The following is a 2009-nucleotide window of genomic DNA, read 5'->3' as shown; positions in this document are numbered from 1 at the left end:
GCCAGATCGTCATATTTGCCACTCTTCTCTCTGAAACGGTTACATTTATGGTGTGGAAAGCTATTTCGCGTGCTATGGTATGCGGAGACACTAAAAGCACCACAACAGAACACAGAAGAATCTTCTATGTTGATGTTATAGCCAGTACGAAGCAGTACAATTTAAGTTTTAGTTATCGATTATTGACTTTTTAGACGGCTTTGGTGCTTTGGACGTAAGCTAGGACCTTACGATTTTGCAAGAAGGGAGGTCTAGCAGCCACGTTGCACAGGAGAATGTCAGAAGTGTTCATATGTAGTAAAAACCTGAGAAATCCGTCCGTTTTTGTCATTTGCTATCGAATCGACTTAATGCCAGATCGTCACTTTGGAAGCTCTTATCTATGAAACGGTTACACTTTTCGTTCTCAAAGCTATGTTGCCTGTTGCGGTATCCGGAGAGACTGAAAGCACCATAGTACAATACAGACGAAGCTTCTAAGCTGATGTAATAGCCAGTAACTTACGATTTTGCATGAAGGGAGGTCTAGCAGCCACGTTGCACGGGAGAATGTGAAAAGTGTTCATATTTAGTAAAAACCTGAGAAATCCGACCGTTTTCCACATTTGTATCGAATTTCTTTTGGAACTCATGTGGATCATCTCACACTTAATACCAGATCGTCACATTGGCCGCTCTTCTCTATGAAACGGTTACACGTTTCGTCTGTAAAGCTATGTCGCGTGCTGCGATATGCGGAGACACTAAAAGCACCATAGTAGAACACAGAAGAAGTTTCTAAGTTGATGTAATAGGCAGTAAGAAGCAGTACAATTCAAGTTTTAGTTATCGATTATCGACTTTTTAGCCGGCTTTGGTGCCTTGGACATGAGCTAGTACCTTATGATTTTGCCTTAAGGGAGGTCTAGCAGCCATGTTGTACGCGGGAATGTGAAATGATTTCATATCTAGTAAAAACCTTAAAAACAGCTCGTTTTCGTCATTTGCTATCGAATCGACTTAATTACTAGATCGTCACATTGGCCGATCTGCTCTATGAAACGGTTACACTTTTCGTCTGCAAAGCTATGTCGCTTGCTGCTGTATGCGGAGACACTAAAAGCACCAAGTAGAACATAAAATAAGCTTCGAAGTTGGTGTAATAGCCAGTAAGAAGCGGTACAATTCAAGTTTTAGTTATCGGTTATTGACTTTGTAGCCGGCTTTGGTGCCTTGGACAATGGCTAGGACCTTATGAGTATGCATGAAGAGAGGTCTAGCGGCCACGTATCACGGGAGAATGTAAAAAGTGTTCATATGTAGTAAAAACCTGTAAAATTCGCCCGGATTCGTCATTTCCTATCGAATCGACTTAATGCCAGATCGTCACACTGGCCGCTCTTCTCTATGAAACTGTTACACGTTTCGTCTGCAAAGCTATTTAACTTGCTGCGGTATGCGGAGACACTAAAAGCACCATAGTAGAACATAAAACAAGCTTCTAACTTGATGTAATAGCCAGTAAGAAGAAGTAAAATTCAAGTTTGAGTTATCGATTATTGTCTTTTTAGCCGGCTTTGGTGCCTTGGACATGAACTAGGACCTTAAGTGTAAGCATGAAGAGAGGTCTTGCAGCCACGCTTCACGAGAGAATGTAAAAAGTGTTCATATGTAGTAAAAACCTGTAAAATCCAACTGTTTTCGTCATTTCCTATCGAATCGACTTAATGCCAGATCGTCACATTGGCCACTCTCCTCTAAGAAACGGTTACATTTATCGTCTGCAAAGCTGTGTCGCGTGCTGTGGTATGCGGAGACACTAAAAGGACCATAGTAGAACGCAGAAGAAGCTTCTAAGTTGATGTGATAGCCAGTAAGAAGCTATACAAATCAAGTTCTAGTTGTCGATTATTGACTTTTCAGCCGGCTTTGGTGCCTTGGACAAGAGCTAGTACCTTAAGATTTTGCCTGAAGAGAGGTCTATTACCACGTTGCGCGGGAGAATGTGAAAAGTGTTCGTATGTAATAAA

This window comes from Schistocerca gregaria, unplaced genomic scaffold, assembly GCF_023897955.1.
Source record: "Schistocerca gregaria isolate iqSchGreg1 unplaced genomic scaffold, iqSchGreg1.2 ptg000362l, whole genome shotgun sequence".
Taxonomy (NCBI): Eukaryota; Metazoa; Arthropoda; class Insecta; order Orthoptera; family Acrididae; genus Schistocerca; species Schistocerca gregaria.
The sequence above is the reverse complement of the archived record's forward strand: the minus strand, read 5'-3'. Positions refer to the sequence as shown.